The 17,819-nt window shown below is 42.1% G+C and overlaps 1 protein-coding gene across 1 annotated transcript in view; it reads left to right on the top strand.

Moving 5' to 3' along the window:
- Positions 1-2,808: 2,808 nt before the first annotated feature.
- The window catches only part of LOC134927416 (sodium channel protein type 5 subunit alpha-like), a 782,837-nt gene continuing 767,826 nt past the window's right edge, over positions 2,809-17,819 (top strand). Inside the window, exon 1 of the mRNA XM_063921835.1 lies at positions 2,809-3,854. The gene's annotated coding sequence lies outside the window, so the exon portion shown is untranslated. The remainder of the gene's footprint in view (positions 3,855-17,819) is intronic.

The following is a 17,819-nucleotide window of genomic DNA, read 5'->3' on the forward strand; positions in this document are numbered from 1 at the left end:
TGTTATGGGTAGTATATGCCAGGACTGTATCGCTTGTCAGTTTGGTTCTCCGTTTGTCCGCCTGCGTTCTTGTCCAAGGTGCTGAAACTTCAAGCTAACCAATAAGAAGTGTTCTGAAGCTAAAGCGCAGACTCTTCAACATGCTTACCACAAGAGGGAGCCAATGTTACAGAAAAAAAGTCCAGGTTAGTACAGGAGCCATGTGCTAGGAGAAGTTGAAATATTTGGAATATCTGTTGTTGCAGGAGCAGCTGTCAGGTATACAGGGCCACAAGGCCTCTCTCATATTGAGCCCTCAAAGTGACCGTTTAACCCATAGTGTATAAGGGAGGCAGTGTTGCATAGCACAGGGGTCAAATGCATAGACTGCATAGAGTTCCTTTCTTGTATTGGCCTTTAAAGAAAATAAATAGTTAGGCTTCTGATATAAGGAGTTGCTTTTCTAACCTATTCCAATCCTGGAAGCGTGTAAAAATACGTATTTCCACATAAAAGAAAATTATGTGATTGTCAGTATTTTGTTCTTTTGATCTTCCTTCATGCAATGAACAATGATCTAACCTCTAACCCTCACCTCAACCCCCACCATAATAGGGGAGCAGGCCTGTGAGGGTCATGTCTATGTTTTAGTAAGAAGCATCAGCTTTAGAATAATAATAAAGTAAGTGATGACATTTGCTAAAGTTCGGGATCAGGGTCATGGCAGTCAGGTTTCCTTGCTTTATAGCTTTATATAATATATATATATATATATATATATATATATATATATACACATATATACACAGTGGGGCAAAAAAGTATTTGGACAGCCACCGATTGTGCAAATTGACCCACTTAACAAGATGAGAGAGGTCTGTAATTTCCATCATAGGTATACTTCAACTGTGAGAGACAGAATCTGAAAAAAATAAACAGGAAATCACATTGTATGATTTTTAAACAATTTACTTGTATATTCTTGTGGAAAATAAATATTTGGATACCTACCAAGCGGCAAGATTTCTGGCTCTCACAGGCCTGTTACTTCTTCTTTAAGAAGCTCTTCTATCCTCCACTCGTTACCTGTATTAATGGCACCTGTTTGAACTGGTTATCTGTATCAAAGACACTGTCCACACCCTCAAACATTCAGACTGCTACCTGTCCACCATGGCCAAGACCAGAGTGCTGTCTAAGGACACCAGGGACAAAATTGTAGAGCTGCACAAGGCTGGGATGAGCTACTCGACAATAGGCAAGCAGCTTGGTGAGAAGAAATCAACTGTTTGCGCAATTATTAAAAATGGAAGAAATACAAGAGCATTGACAATCTCCCTCGACCTGGGGTTCCATGCAAGATCTCACCTTGTGGGGTATCAATGATCTTGAGAACGGTGAAGAATCAGTCCAGAACTACACGGAGGACCTGGTCTATGACCTCAAGAGAGCTGGGACCACAGTCACAAAGGTTACTATTAGTAACACACTTCGTTGTCATGGATTGAAATCCTGCAGCCCCCGAAAGGTCCCCCTGCTTAAACCAGCACATGTCCAGGCCCGACTAAAGTTTGCCAGTGACCATCTGGATGATCCAGAGGAGGATTGCGAGAATGTAATGTGGTCAGATGAGAGCAAAATCTAACTTTTTGGTATAAACTCCACTCACCGTGTTTGGAGGGAGAAGAATGATGAATAGCATCCCAAGAACACCATACCCACTGTGAAGTATGGGGGTGGAAACATCATGCTTTGGGGCTGCTTTTCTGTAAAGGGGACAGGACGACTGATCCGTATTAAGGAGAGGATGAATGGGGCCATGTATCGTGAGATTTTGGGCAAAAACCTCCTTCCCTCAGTAAGAGCATTGAACATGGCTGGGTCTTCCAGCATGACAATGACCCCAAACACACCGCCCGGGCAACTAAGGAGTGGCTCCGTAAGAAACATTTCAAGGTTCTGGAGAGGCCTAGCCAGTCTCCAGACCTCAACCCAATAGAAAATTTGTGGAGGGAGTTGAAAGTCCGTATTGCCCGGCGACAGCCCCAAAACACGACAGATGTAGAGAAGATCTGCATGGAAGAGTGGGCCAAAATACCTGCTACAAAGTGTGTGCAAACCTGGTCAAGAACTACAGGAAACGTTTGACCTCTGTAATTGCCAACCGAGGTTATATTACAAAGTATTGGGTTAAACTTTTTGATTGTCCAAATATTTATTTTCTGCAAGAATATACAAATAAATTGTTTAAAAATCATACAATGTGATTTCCTAGTTTTTTTTTTACAGATATAGTCTCTCACAGTTGAAGTGTACCTACAATGGAAATGACAGACCTCTCTTATCTTTTTAAGTGGGTCAACTTTCACAATCGGTGGCTGTCCAAATACTTTTTTGCCCCACTGTGTGTGTGTGTGTGTGTGTGTGTGTGTGTGTGTGTGTGTGTGTGTGTATATACATACATACATACATACATACACAACAATATATGTGTAGTCATTAGACCTGTATACGTTCAGTGAACCCCAACCATCATCATGATTGTATGTAACGGTTCTGAAACAAAGTTTTACATAATTCAGTACATTATTTTATGACAGTGCAGCATGTATTTTACCCAGACCTTATAATTAGATACAGCGTTTTAATTATAAAGATCAGATGGGATGGTGCTTTATGGTTAAGACCTAGAACGTTATAAAATGATTAGTAACTTTAAACGTCCTGCAAATAGCCACTAGGTGGTGACAAGATGCCTGTGTTGGAATTACTGCTGGGATGTAGTGGGAGGATCAGAGCAGAGAATGACTGGCTGCTGCTTGGGTGCATTTGTCTTTTCCAGTGATGAGCTCCCTGTAGTCCTTATTATAATGATCACACCTGCACTGGGTATTCACTGTCAGGTGCAGAAGAGCATTTGATTCCTGCATGGCAATGATTATATTACCCATCCGGACAAAGAGAAGGGTTTGCAACACAGTACTCCTGGTTTATGTTCTCTTTTAAAAGTTTCTATTTGTGGGATGTTTAATGTGGATTATTTTTCTGAGGACTATTTGGACAAAGAGGAGGAAAAGTCGAGATGGATGTGACACTTACTTACATGGAGTTGGGAGGATACTTCTCTGAACTTCACCTGTTTCCAATATCTCGGTAACATCGCTTGAGTTTAATGTGACTAAATAATAAATCTCGTACAGAAGGTAAAGAAAGTACAAGAAGTATATCTGTGACTTCTGGCTGGCTTGCTTACATGAAGGTACAGGAGGCTAATTAGTGTCCTTCTGATGCTAAAAGCCTGGGGAGCTGCTTTTACAGGGTCCTTTATCTTCCATCCCAGGTATTCCCTGACAGCCTCGGGACTCCCAGGTTTGGAGGCACCTGGGAATTCCAGCAAAAACTTGGATGACCAATTGTTGTTGCCTGATGGGAGAGAGACCTCCCAGGCCAGCCCTGTATGTGTTGGAGGCAGCTGCTGCCTGGCTCCGTTTCAGGGAGTGGTTACCTTGAGACCAGTCTTGAGCTTGCTGATCAGAGATCACACAAAACCTTGGAGGGGTTCCAGGCACACAACAAGCCTCAGCAGGTAATTACAGCTCTAACCCTCTAAACTCCAGCATTATCCCCCTCTGGACCAGCTCAGCCTTCCTCTTCCCATCCTCATCTTTACAGATCAGCTTGGCACAGTCCAGCAGCTGGAGGAGGGCTCCCCCCCAATTTGTGCCTCCCACAAAAGCAACATGAGCTGAGTTTTTAATTGGACTAACCATCAAGGGTAGAGAACAGAGCAGTTTGTGGACTTAACCCGAGAATTTATATACAGATCTAGGCAGCATCAGAACTATATAGATCTACAGGACAAGCTGCACTTCAATGTAAGTATGTGATGCTCTTATATGCTCTATGTTACAGCTTTTCCTGCTTCCCCCAGTCGTCAGCACAGGAGTCTCTCACTTCTTAAGTGCGTGCATTCATTATCCTTTTCTAATTCCAATAAATCTTCGACTGGAACCAGCATAAAAATTGGCTGAGAATTCTCAGGCAGCCGTAGGAGTTATGGTTGAATATTTTTTATATCATTGACAATAAAACATTTTTTCTTTGCACCTGTCCCTGCACTCTTTCATTTTATCTTTATTTCTGTGGCTAGGTGTGTTTCTATATATTGAAAGCTTTAGTTGTCAAAGTGTTTAATCCACTGAATTTTGCGGTCAGAAAATAAAAAAGATTTATAACACGTATTTGGAATACATCCCAGACTTTCTGACAGTGTAAAATATGAGCAGAGAACCTCATCTGGACGTCAGTATCTTTTTCACAGTTCAACTTTGTAACCTTACATGGAGAATTAAAGTCCATTATCACATAGTGTTGTTTTTTTGCTCCCTCTGTAATAAATTACAATTTTATTGGATTAAATGGGAGAGGGGCATAAGGCAAACAGGAGTAGAGGTTGCTGTACAGCTGTATATACCTCACCTTGCCCATGTGATTGTGTAACTAAATTACTCTGAATAGTGGTGGCTTCGTTGGAAGTGTGTTTGACTTTAAATGCATTTACCTAATTGATCAAATTATTTTATCCAATTTTACAAGCATGGCTGACAGTGCTGGATTTGTCATCGCCACTACTGTTGCAATTTTTGTAATATTAGTGTTGTTGTTATTATCATAATCATCAATCTTACTATCAATATTATAACTGATATTCATTCAAATGTTTGTTGTTTGCTTTTGTGAGTGGATCCCCCAGAAAATGTTTTAAAATCTTTTCCGTTTGAAAACACTCCGAGGTTCTGCTCACTACACATGATTAAACTTCTTTCTGCAATAGGAATATGGATAATTGCTTATCTATGAGGCAAGATGTTGGATTTAAAATAAAATATCAAATTATTTTTAAATTATAAATGTAATTGTTCAGAGGTACTTTAGGAAAAGCAGTTCTGGCTATAACTAATTGTATATGCTGTGCCTTATTTATTGTTTGTGATATGCGTTGATTATATGGCATACGTGTGTCTGGAGTTTTTGTAATTATCACACAATTGTGCAAAATAAAGAAACCTGTAGTTTGCGATATTGTGTTTCACGCCAAAGTAAAATAGTGGAATATCTGGGTAAATCAATGGAATATAGAAGTGTCTGTGACTGTGGGCATCAATCTACAATGTTATTTTGTGAAACCTTGGCTTGTGTTATACATGTTATACTCATGCTCATTAGGGTACTTTCCTACTGGTAAATGTGAACACACAAAAAATAATGATTGAATGCACATTACGATGTAATGCTTATCATTTTATGTTGATAACAAATGGAAATTAAAACTTAGTTGAACACAGATTGTTAGACTATACCAACAATATAATTATCTTCATGATTGTGATTTGATTAAAGTGTAGAACTGGGGGGGGAATCAAGATTTTGTTCTAATATTTGGATCCGTTAGTTGGGATAAAGCATTTTTGTACATTGTCCATAAATTAAATATATCCACAGGATGAGAATAGGTGGATGGAATGTTAATTGCTGCATCTGCTCCCTGCTGTTTGATCACACGTTGTCTCAATGGCTCTGTGCTTTATTTAGGAATAGACAGCCCTCAGGACAGGGTTTTACCTGTCCATTCAAAGGTGAGCTGGCTGACAGGTCCCTGGGGGATGAATCTGCTCTGTCCAGGCAGGAATTCTAATAGAAATGTTCCAGATCCTTTTAACATCCATCCATACATACATACAAACATACATACATACATACATACATACATACATACAAGGAGTTTCTCCTTCACATGCAGTGCAGCTCAGTTATTCTCGTATGTTGATGCAGTTTTATATATATATATATATATATATATATATACAGTATATTATACAACTTTTGCAAACAACAAATTTGCAGATAATGGATATATTATTAATTTGGACACTATTAAACAACTCTAGAAGTGTTTCCAGGGTAGTTTTGGTGTGTTTAGTTAAATACCCCAAACTGCAGTACATATAGGAATATAGCCAATATTAGATGCATTATAAGTGTGTCTTAAAGTATCACTACTACCAATAGTTAAAGAATACCATCTTTGGCTGCGGTGGGGAATATTTACAGGAGGACCAATTACAATCCCTTGAATGAAGCTTGTAATTGCTCCCCTCCCACCCCCACCCCCTCATTTTGAGGTAAGGACTGCCAGAGAAACGAAAGAGCACCAGGGAAACGATGACACTGTGCAGCTCCTGGGACTCCTGCGTAGGGGAGGGGCGACCTAGGGAAATATTTTTTTAGGTGACAATGCGGCTTTAAAGTTTATTTTTCATATTGGTATCTGACATATATTATATTGCTTTACCTGCAAAGCCAAATGGTTGTACATAAAGAAAGCAGCATGCTGTGTTTTCTGCATTAAACATAGATGTGAAAATGGTGCTGTAGACTTTAAGTTGTTTTAATTTTAGTTTGAATTCACAGTTTGTGTGCTCTCGAAATCTATGAAAAACTCATTACAGCAAAGTGCCTAATTATACAGTATTCTTTTCACTCAGTAAGAATTTCCGATAGCAGAGAATCCTGGGTAAAGCTGATATGATTATTTAGTCACCGTAGTAGCCATTGTCATGTGCGGCTACGATATTAAACCTCCACACTCCTTTATCACTCCTTACTAGCATTCAAACACTCATTTTCTACTGGGTATAAGTATTTCACACAATGCAGTCCAATTGGCTGCACCACCAACATAATGTGACCGTTCTCTAAGCCATATTGTCATTTTGTTGCATTAGAAATACTTCTCTTCAATAAATACTAACCTGTATATTATGCAGAATGCAAACTGCACATAAGAATTGTATTCCACATACTGTACTGTAGAACCTGTCATTCTAAATAAAAACCTCAGAACAACAAAACTGAGTACAGTCCCTGAGAATTAGGCACTGTTAGCGATAGGGACTGGTAGTCTGCAAGCACAGTTCCTATAAGGTTGTCATCAGCAGCTGAAGTCTTGTGCGTACTCATCATACAGACAGATGGTGAAAATCACTACTCTTTAAAAGCACAGGTAAAACCTTGTACTTTGTCCTCACTTTAAAAGAGCATTAGAGTCACGTTCATTATCCTGTCTAGTAGCATTTCTCATACTGTACAATTTATTTAGCAGCCTTCTCATATAACGTAATTATATTCTGCTAAACATGGATGCAGCAGGCAACACTAAAATAACATGGAAACCAAATAATAACATAAAATAAACAATATTTGCTCCTGTTGGGGGGGGGGGGGGATATACCGGGGGTGGGGGGTACCTGTCGGCGCCTGCAACAGAGGTCATGGGAACTGCTACACTGATGTCCCTGTAACACTGAAATGAAATGATCGCAATAGCAATACATCACACAAAATCCTCAATGCAGATGCAAGCACTAGGCTCTCTATAAAATATGTAATACTCTAGTAGCTAGGACATCTTTATCTGCCTGAAATATTTTCTATTGTTAATCCACAAGTCACAGAAATTCTCTGTTACGTCTTGAGTGTTTGCAAATTTCCATCCACAAACACATTCTGCAGGTTTGTTAATTAAGCAAATAGTTTAATATGCTTTCTTCCCTGCAGTCACTGCGAAAACTCTGAGTTCCAGTAAATTCACAAACATTGTCCAAGGGACCTGCGAGATATCCATACATAGTTGTATCTGTGAGTCCTTCCTGCCTCGAAATGCCAATGCAGATTTATGTCCCCACTCCTGGCACAGCAGCCTAACAAGGGTAATCACTGGAGCAGGCCAGAGACACGGATAGTTTAATAGCATTTGTGTCATTTTAAAGTATATGTTTCACATTTTATTGTTGACATCTCAACAATAAGCAAGAATTTGCCTGTCTGAGCTTTTTATGCATTGTCTTCCCATTCTTTGTCAGTTTACCAAAGGTTCAGTTAAGTCAGCAATATGTCTAGAAATTGGACAAAACACTGTTATTTAACGTCATTCAACGTGTCCCACAGCCCTAACGTCATTCAACGTGTAGGAATTCCACAATTGCAGATCATCTATGAACCGACACACAATATATTTTTTTTGGGACTGTACAATGAAAATACAGCCAATCAAATCACTAGGATCTGTTGTCTCATGGATGTTAAAGCAGACATCTTTGAGTTGTGATTAATGGTACAGTCCACAAAATGGCTGCCTATGTCACTGTGTCTTGTGACAGTAATAACGCTAATATTTCTCTGGCGATTAGTATGCTAAGGAATTGTGATATATACAACATGCAGAATGATGACACAAGACTGTAGGCATCCGTATGTCAACATTACTGTAACTGCAGTCTAACCCTAACCTTGATTAAAGCCTAACCTGAACCCTTAGGCTGGGTAACCTAACAGATATGTCTATGGACCCACCGTCACGCCACGCAAAAGTCTGAACATGGTAAGTGTACACACCTGCCATTCGGCCACCCTATATGCCGTCCCCATCATATAGCAGAGCGGGCAAGTGTACAGGTAACTGCCTGTACACATAGCACAATGCTGAGACATTAGTGTTGACGGTCGCTCTATTGGAACTTGCACCAGCCCTATGGCAGGTGCAGTTTCATCATCTGAGTTTGGCCTCCTGTGTGAGTAGCTGAGCATCTTTCAAATGCAGCCGCTTTTAGCCTTACACCTGCGTCTGCTTCGCCATCCCCGTTACCTTCCTGGAATACCACTAAAATTCACAGGCTTTGCGGACGATTCTGAGCTGTGTTTCTGTGCGTAGACAATCGGGACACGTGTGGTGCAACCATGAAAGTCACATGCATGTGCAGACTTTGGCTGTCTGAGTGCGCCATCTACACTGCATCTGCTGTACATCTGAGTCAGGTACTATGGGGGAGATGTACTAAGCCATGGAGAGAGCTAAAGTAGATGTAGATAAGGTACCAATCAAGCAGCCCCTAACTGTCATTTTTCATACACACCCTGTAACAGGGGCGGATTGGGAACAAAAAGCGGCCCTGGAAAAAATTTGTACTGGTGGCCCCACATGGGCAGCACCAGAGGTGTAAGGTCCAGCCATGGGCCATGGCAGCAGCACCCTCCCCCCAAGACTTTCCAGATAGTGGGGATGTCCAGCATCAAGGAGAAGTTAAAAGGAAATAAGATTAAATATTATGAGCACATTATATGATACACCTTTAGAATTTAGGAAACTATATAATTCTTTAGAAAAATATATTTCTTGCTTATTACACCAACCATATCCCAATCACTATTCACTCAATCTTATATGTCAGCCAAGCAGGCAGACAGAGCATACACTAGATCATCTGCAATCACAGGCTAAGTGGCAAAGTCATTTTCATATATGCAAATTGTTTGGCATCTTATTCATTATGTCTATAAATAGGATCACATGTCCTCAAACAAAACAGGCCCCACTGATGCGTCGGCCCACCGGGGATCTTCCCTGTGAACCCTATGGCCAATCCGCCTCTGCCCTGTAACGTGACAGCTAGGTACTTATTGTCTGGTACGTTATCTCTCTCCAATGCTTAGTACATAGGGGGTAATTCAGACCTAATCGCTAGGCTGCATTTTCTCACAGCCTGCAATCAGGTCCGAACTGCGCAGGCGTGTGCACCGCAATGCGCAGGCGCATGGTATGAAAAAAGCGATTGCACGGGTGATTGCAAGGAGATTGACAGGGAGAGGGCGTTTGTGGGTGTCAACTGGCTGTTTTCAGGGAGTGTCTGGAAAAATGCAGGCATGTCCAAACGTTTGAAGGGAGGGTGTCTGACATCAATTCCGATTCTGAACAGCCTGAATGTGATCGTAGTAGCTGAGTAATTCCTGGGCTGAGCAGAGACTGCACAAAATCAGTTTGTGCAGCTCTGCTACCTCTATTCACTGGAGTCAGAGGGAGAGGGGGCATGCCAGCGGCTCACAGATCGCTGGGCATGCCCCCTCAGTGACGAAAACGGGGGCATGGCTCACAATCGCGGGTCCTCTGTGAAGTCACGCCCCCTTTTCATAGGCCACTCCCCTTTTCGATAGCGCACGTGGATTTGCCGCACGTGTGTCCCTCTTCCAACAAGGATAAAGTTGGGAGGTATGGATCTGGGTGGGTTATTTTGTTTCTGTGCAGAATAAATACTGGCTGCTTTATTTTTAAACTGCAATTTAGATTTCAGTTTGAACACACCACACCCAAATCTAACTCTCTCTGCACATGTTATATCTGCACCCCTGCAGTGCACATGGGGGGTAATTCTGAGTTGATCGCAGCAGCAAATTTGCTAGCAGTTGGGCAAAACCATGTCCACTGCAGGGGGGGGGGGGGCAGATATAACATTTGCAGAGAGAGTTAGATTTGGGTGGGTTATTTTGTTTCTGTGCAGGGTAAATACTGCCTGCTTTATTTTTACACTGCAATTTAGATTTCAGTTTGAATACACCCCACCCAAATCTAACTCTCTCTGCACATGTTATATCTGTCCCTCCTGCAGTGCACATGGTTTTGCCCAACTGCTAACAAATTTGCTGCAACGATCAGGTCTGAATTACCCCCCATATCCCTGTTCCTTCAAGGACTTATACTATATAAATAAATGTAATTTCTCATCATTTATGAGGTGAATAGCAGTCTTTTAATGCAACACATGAATGAGAACATTGATATGTGATTATATTTGCCCCTAGTAATGTGGAACTGGGCAAATTTTCTGATCTGGATTTTGGAGTGAAACATTTTTTAAGCTAGCCAGTATTATACACACGTAATTCATTGCTGCTAGCTATTGATAACTAACATGAATGGGTCTTTGGTATGCAGTGTTAATGCCTCAAGGCTAATTACAGGTAAGGTGCCCATCTAGCCTCTACTTGTCTGGCTTGGAGAGACAGTAACGGGCTCTTGGACATGTTCTTGCTTGTTTAATGGACAGTGCAGTTTGTGTATTGATTGACCACTCTAACATATTTCCATCATTACTTAAAAAAGAAACTAAAAAATAAATTGCACATTATTTGACATCACCATTTCACCTTACAAATGCCCTTCTTGTTAATGTACACTCAAGTACATCTTTGGCTTCTGACACAAGGGACATCGTTCTCTATACTGTTATTGCCAGCAGGAAATCATGTGCACGGTTCTGTAGGTGGCAGCGCGTAACGCCAACCTCAGATGGTTAATTATCAGGGTCAAACTCTAAAAAGCAAAGGCTACAATGGCCAACACATCTAAAGGTGGCGTTAGCTGCTGGGGACAGTGGGGGTCATTCTGACTTGATCGCATGCTGCTGTTCATCGCAGCGATCAGGTCTGAAGTGCGCTGGCGCTGCAGTGTGCCGGCGCATGGCTGACAGCCGACGGCTGTCATTGCCTAGCAATCGCCTCTGCCTAATTGACAGGCAGAGGTGGTCGTTGGGTGGGAGGGGGCGGCACGGCGGCACCTAGCTGCCGTTTTGTGGGCGCGGTCTGGCCAATGCAGGCGTGGCCGGACCATGCGGGGGTGGTCCGCAGCGGCTGCGTGACATCACACGCAACCGCTGCGACCCGGGTAGCGACGAGAAGCTCCCAGCCAGCACGCAAAAGCTGCGCCGTCCGGGAGCTACTCCTGAAGTGCAAAAGCATTGCTGCTGTGCGATGCTTTTGTACTTCTGCGTGGGAGGGGGGCGGGCCTGACATGCGGGGCAGACTAGCCCTGTGCTGGGCGTCCCCCTGCATGTCAGTGTGCCTGATCGTAGCCCTGCAAAATTTTGCAGGGCTACGATCAGGTCTGAATTAGGCCCACTGTCTTAAGATCTAAGTTTTTTTTTGCTTTGTAATAACAAGGTTTGTTATTGTGAACAAAAACAAAGGGCCGCTGCAGATATCACTGATATCTTTTGTGATACCGTCATAATAAACTTAATCCTGCAATCCTCCGAAAAGAGTCTTTTTCAGAGTATTGACTGCAAATAAATAGGCCGCTTTGACTTTATGGCATAGTTGCCTACCTTCCCACATTCTGCGGGAGACTCCCTTAAATAGTAGCAATCTCCCTGACTCCCTGAATAGTCCAGCAATCTCCCTTATTATACCTTATCCCCATTATGTAGCTGTTACATTCTTGGGGGTGGAGGGGGAAGGGGGATAAAAAGAAATCAGAGATACATATATTCAAATTGGATTATCAGTGCCATTTCCCTGCATTGGTTATAAGGTACAATGATCCCTATGGCTACATGCAGTTTAAATAATGTTTCTCATGGCCACTTACAGTTTATGGAACCTCTTGTAAAACACAATACATGAACAAATCCTGAAAAATATCAGTGCCTTTTCTTCAACAAGTAGCTCTTACTAACTTTGGGGCTCATTTACATTTGGATGTAAGTCATTTTCATGACACGCCTCTCCGATGTAGCAGTACACGTCCGCACTGATAGGTGTTACTTTCACACTCTCCCTGAAATGCTTTTTCAAAAGTAGACAAGTATGTTTTATGGTCCCTTCTGTGATTTTCAGCCATGCTTTTATATCATCCACACAACAATTATTTAGCTGAATGTTTCCATACTTTGGCTGTTATTTAATGTTGCAGGTTTTTGTTTTTTTTAACAGGCGGATTCTGTATTCAGTATTCTGATAGCACCAAGCAATACAATCCGAAGATACAGTACACTCTAAATCTTATAGGCACTCTAATAGATAATATATCTAACAGTTGTAGGCAGGGAGAGGATGAGATTTGTATTTAACATTGCCAAAAAGTATCCATAAAAGTTGGCTTGTCATTTGAGGTTAGTGTGAAGTGAGATAATGGAGCCATCCACTATAAGTAAAATACTTCTAAAACCTTTATTAAAACAGAAACAAATTAATATACAGTACACCCTGCTATAAAATAACAGGGTCAATACTGACTTAGCTGCCTATCTATTATAAATTGTGGCACAGCCTCATCACTGCATATGGGGTGATATGAAACATGCTGTCCAAAAAGAGCCGACAAAGGCTAATAAGTAAAATTAAAGCTGTAATTTTACTTCTGATTCCGGTTCTGGCTACCCCAATACCTGTCCGAAAGAAGAAATTGTTAGTGTAGCCTATAGGCTACAATGGCTGACACCATCGGAATTACCTAAAGGGAACTACTGCTCCGAAAAGCTAAGCTTTTTCGGAGCCTAGTAAATCAGCATTTTTGCAGTCCCTGTTCCCATAGATCAATATGAGGGCTACTTCTGCGATTGTTAAGAGGGTAACCACAGCAAATACTGTATCTCCTGTCGTGGTACCCCTCCAAAAACAGTGCCAATATTCTTCAGTTTTTAGTTTGATAGATTGGCTCCTTAACAATTTGCAGAAGAAGATAAATCTCTTCTTACATGTTTCTCCTGGCAAATTTTGCATCCAGAACAGTTGTTGTCATAGCAATATAGAGAGTGTTATACAGTTAGGTCCATATATATTTGGACACTGACACAATTTTTGTAATTTTAGCTGTTTACTAAAACATTTATTTATCACTACATGCATATTTCTATTTACTACATGCCCTAGTGCAGAGGCACTAATTACATTTTTCATTGGGATTAATAAATTCAAATTTTGGAACATTTTGCAGAGTGACATTAGTCAAAAGTGTGATCACAACCGGCAGGGGTGACAACAAGTCATTGTATTTCAGTTATTTGTTTTATTGTGATTTTTACTACTTATTTATTCAATGTATTTGGATAAACTGTGAATACTTTTATGTCCGTCGTGTGTTTTATTAGCCAATTGTTTATGTGCCAGTATACAGTAGGTGGTTTAGGAGTTACAGCTGTTTAATATGTATCCAGGGGAAAATACAGGTTTTCTGAGCGGGAGTTTGTCTATCTATCTATCTATCTATCTATCTATCTATCTATCTATCTATCTATCTATCTATCTATCTAGATATTGTGGCATTATGAACATAGATGGCAGTACTAAGCCATGGATTGTGTGAGGCAGGAGGCATCTGCCCACACAGGAAAATGGAGTTGTGGCCTCACCTAATGGCTGCTGAGTGAAAACAGTCCAAGTGGGACTGGAAGCAGAACAGTGTGTATCCTGCTCAGGTGGGGTCGTGAAAGCCAGTCAGGCTGTAACAGCAGTCGAATAGCCCAGTGTGCGAGGAAGCTTGTGGGGGCCAGGATGCCAGTGCCTATACCTGCAGGAGGCAGGGAAGATCACCAATCTCTATGACTGTGCTTATATTGCTGAGAAAAAGCCAGGCCAGGCCTTGAGTGTGAGTAGGTCTGGAGACAAAAGGCAGGGAGGATTTTGAGAAGGCCAGGAGGTGCCTTACCTCTGACTTACAAACCAACAAAGTGAGAGAAAAAAAAAGCCTATTGCAGAAATTGCGATTGAAACGCAGTGCGCGATGTGATCACATAACTATTCGTAAATACCGGAACATTGGAGAGTTTTCCCATCTGCACCAGGCAAAGTCATCCACAATTCTGCATACACAAGAGGCTGGAAGTGGTCATCGCTGACGTCAGAGAACCCCAGGAAATGCCTTGTCTTACAAACACTCAAAAAATGCCATGTTTCTTCCACTAAACGCTGGCTTCCTGTCACTCAAAATGTCATTGCATTGAGGCACAATGCGTTTGCAAAAATAATCGCAAATTGCAGGTGCGCACACACAATGCGATTGCTGCGCATGCACAGCTCAATACGTAATTGCCCAGATTGCATTTTTTTATTTATTTTGCGATCCTTGCTGAATAGGGCCCTAAAGCAGTGTACCCATAAACAAACATTCACAGTATCTAATACCCAGTAGGAGGGAGCAGACTCTCCTTTTGGATATATATATAATATATATATATATATATATATATATACTGCTCAAAAAAATAAAGGGAACACTAAAATAACACATCCTAGATCTGAATGAATGAAATATTCTTATTAAATACTTTGTTCTTTACATAGTTGAATGTGCTGACAACAAAATCACACAAAAATTATCAATGGAAATCAAATTTATTAACCCATGGAGGTCTGGATTTGGAGTCACACTCAAAATTAAAGTGGAAAAACACACTACAGGCTGATCCAACTTTGATGTAATGTCCTTAAAACAAGTCAAAATGAGGCTCAGTAGTGTGTGTGGCCTCCACGTGCCTTTATGACCTCCCTACAACCCACACAAGTGGCTCAGGTAGTGCAGCTCATCCAGGATGGCACATCAATGCGAGCTGTTGCAAGAAGGTTTGCTGTGTCTGTCAGCGTAATGTCCAGAGCATGGAGGCACTACCAGGAGACAGGCCAGTACATCAGGAGACGTGGAGGAGGCCGTAGGAGGGCAACAACCCAGCAGCAGGACCGCTACCTCCGCCTTTGTGCAAGAAGGAACAGGAGGAGCACTGCCAGAGCCCTGCAAAATGACCTCCAGCAAGCCACAAATGTGCATGTGTCTACTCAAACGATCAGAAACAGACTCCATGAGGGTGGTATGAGGGCCCAACGTCCACAGGTGGGGGTTGCGCTTACAGCCCAACACCGTGCAGGACGTTTGGCATTTGCCAGAGAACACCAAGATTGGCAAATTCGCCACTGGCGACCTGTGCTCTTCACAGATGAAAGCAGGTTCTCACTGAGCACATGTGACAGACGTGACAGATTCTGGAGACGCCAAGGAGAATGTTCTGCTGCCTGCAACATCCTCCAGCATGACCGGTTTGGCAGTGGGTCAGTAATGATGTGGGGTGGCATTTCTTTGGGGGGCCGCACAGCCTTCCATGTGCTCGCCAGAGGTAGCCTGACCGCCATTAGGTACCGAGATGAGATCCTCAGACCCCTTGTGAGACCATATGCTGGTGCGGTTGGCCTTGGGTTCCTCCTAATGCAAGACAATGCTAGACCTCATGTGGCTGGAGTGTGTCAGCAGTTCCTGCAAGACGAAGGCATTGATGCTATGGACTGGCCCGCCTGTTCCCCAGACCTGAATCCAATTGAGCACATCTGAGACATCATGTCTCACTCCATCCACCAACGCCACGTTGCACCACAGACTGTCCAGGAGTTGGCAGATGCTTCAGTCCAGATCTGGGAGGAGATCCCGCAGGAGACCATCCGCCACCTCATCAGGAGCATGCCCAGGCGTTGTAGGGGGGTCATACAGGCACGTGGAGGCCACACACACTACTGAGCCTCATTTTGACTTGTTTTAAGGACATTACATCAAAGTTGGATCAGCCTGTAGTGTGTTTTTCCACTTTAATTTTGAAGGTGACTCCAAATCCAGACCTCCATGGGTTAATAAATTGAATTTCCATTGATAATTGTTGTGTGATTTTGTTGTCAGCACATTCAACTATGTAAAGAACAAAGTATTTAATAAGAATATTTCATTCATTCAGATCTAGGATGTGTTATTTTAGTGTTCCCTTTATTTTTTTGAGCAGTGTATATTCTCATTTCTGCTGCATGTGTAGGAGAAGTTAAGCAGTTAGGATGGCGGCGGTCAGAACACTGACCCCGAGATCCCCACTGCTGTAATCCTGACAGGTGCGAGCAACTAAAGTAACCCTAACCCTCCTCTCCCGCAGCCTAATCCTTCCCCAGCAGCTTAACCCATTCCCTGGAGCCCCCCCCCCCCCCCCCTCTCCCCCCTCCACAGTCTAACCCTCTCTGACATAATTTGTGATTCCTGTGTCGGCATTCTGACAGGTGTCGGGAGTCCAGCACCTGACTTCTGGCAGCTGGCATTTCATCAGTCAGGATGCCACCTACGTCTGCTTCAGGTTGGGTATGGGATACCATAAGTCCATCGGGATGCTAACTACATCCCCTCCCAGGGCCTCATTTTGCATTAGATGCAGTTGGGTTAACAACATGATTATAATGAGAGCTCCTAATAATTTGGGTGTCACTGGTGGTGTATTTTATACTGTAGTTATTAGCAATTGGAAAGTATACTATATCCAGGGACATATCTATAATGGGTTCATGGTGTGCGGTGCACATGGGCCCTTTAGTTCAGAGGGGGCTCACACCACACATCCTGCACCCATTTTTTTTCAATACTTGTCTCTCCAGAGTCCCCCATCAGTGGCAGCACCTCTCCACAAGTCACCAGGAAAATGTTGAGGAAGCCATTTTCCAAGTGTTTTGCACATGTGCTGTAAGGAAATAGCCGGGAAAATGGCCACCACGCCATTTCCCCAGAGATCTGTACATGCACAATAGAGCCCATGCCCCCTAGTGCTAATACTCTTCTACGCTGTCTGGCTACCAGCTAGAGATTAGGGAGCTTGCACGCCACTGCCTATATCCCACAAATCAGTGCAATTTTGAGTGAGTAATATTCTGTAATTAATTATCTTATTTTCCCCCCAAACGAAGTGCCTAATTAAACCCCATAAGCATGCAAGAGGGATGTGGTTTTTAGAATTATTTTAGGATCCAATTTAGTACCCTCCCTGGCCAATTCAAAAGCCACATCAGAAGTTGTGAGGAAAAATCTGCAATAAAGGGTGGCCAATGTTGTTTAATGCATTGTGAAACCCATTGATTTCATACTTTACACAATGGGTATTTGGATTCCCCCCTTTGTATGGGCTTCATTTGTCTATTAAATTATTGAATGTTTCCATATTTTATAAGTAACTGAATGTGTCTTGTAATGAATGTGTTTTATCATTATTAATAATATTATAATAATCTAAATCCCAATATTAGAAATATGGACATGCTAATTTCCCTAATAATGGTGTAAAAAGGACTATACTATATTTATATAGAATAACCTATAAAATATAAGTTATGTGTTATAGGACAACTGTAGATTTAAACTTTACAGCGCACTTATCTTTCACGCT

The sequence above is a fragment of the Pseudophryne corroboree genome, chromosome 5 (genome assembly GCF_028390025.1).
Source record: "Pseudophryne corroboree isolate aPseCor3 chromosome 5, aPseCor3.hap2, whole genome shotgun sequence".
Classification (NCBI taxonomy): Eukaryota; Metazoa; Chordata; class Amphibia; order Anura; family Myobatrachidae; genus Pseudophryne; species Pseudophryne corroboree.